Below are 1,312 nucleotides of genomic sequence, written 5' to 3'. Positions count from 1 at the left end.
GGAGTTTCAGCTTCAACATCAGTCCTTCCAATGAATATTCAGGACTGATTTCTAATATATAATCTAATATATTTCTAATATATTGTATACTGTTTTATCTCCCATTATAATCTACTCTGTCAATTTTCTCTAATCTTAATGATTTTAGCTTGCACAGGCCAAGGAAATATATTAGGCGAAAAGTATCTGATTTAATAAACATTCTAGATGTTTTAGTTGATTATCATTCTAGTTTTTGTCCATTTGGCTTTCCCCTTTGTTTAGACATCACAGCATCTGATGCCCTGGCCCTGGTTTGGCTTTGCTCTTGACTTAACTGGAGAGACCAAACATCATTTGTTACATGACTAAAGAGGAAGAAACATTAAACATCCCTACCCACGAATGAGCCTCTTCAGTGTGGGAGTCTTTTCTTTCCCAAAGGTTCAATTCTACTTGTTAGTCATTCATTCACCTGTTTATTCATTTATTCAATAAACATATATTTAGCACTTCCAGTCAGGTTGAACCATGTAAAATAGATGACATTAGACCATTTTAACCTACAAAAATGGCAAGTTCATAATGTTCAATCTAATTCCACATCTAAGCACTATGAAACCTACAACCTAGGATTTCTGCTTATAAATGAGAGTTGAGAAGTTTTTGTTTCAGTTTTAGTCCTGATTTCTCTGAAATCTTATTATCCACTGTAACTTCAAAAGACTGGCCTTAACTTTCTAGAAGGGAATGGTTTCTATTCTTAAGACCTAGAACAGCATGGAATATATACGAGACTAGGATGTCAAGTGTCTGAGGATCTCCCTATCACTTTTTTGACACCTTCTGTCCTTGCTTCTTCTGAATTTCCAAAACTCTGTTCAAAGAATGTAAAACCAGGACTTTCTTTGTTCAACAGAAGGAAAAGCAATGTAAATATCTGAGAAAGTTGTTGCATGCCACACTGCTTCCCCCACAACCACTCAGTAGAGGGCCTGGAAATATTTTGTATAAATAATAACTAATAATAACTTGAAATTTATTTTTTTCCAGAAGAGACTCCACAAATCTAATATCTATTCAAGTAATATGAGTGTATCTTAGGTGGAAAGTAGCTTCATCTCCCTGAACAGTGACTTAATCTGTGGATCTAAGAATAATGGATAGATTCCACCCACTTCAACTACAGTAGCTACTAATCATGGTACTATATTCTCTTTCACTTCTATACCTTAAGGTATGGTTAGAAAAGACTTAAGATGTTGGCCGCAAACACTCTGCCCAAACCACTAGTGCAGAATAATTCCAGTTCTGGATGTTCTAGTTTTTAGTT

This window comes from Budorcas taxicolor, chromosome 17 (assembly GCF_023091745.1).
Source record: "Budorcas taxicolor isolate Tak-1 chromosome 17, Takin1.1, whole genome shotgun sequence".
In the NCBI taxonomy this organism is placed as follows: domain Eukaryota; kingdom Metazoa; phylum Chordata; class Mammalia; order Artiodactyla; family Bovidae; genus Budorcas; species Budorcas taxicolor.
The sequence above is the reverse complement of the archived record's forward strand: the minus strand, read 5'-3'. Positions refer to the sequence as shown.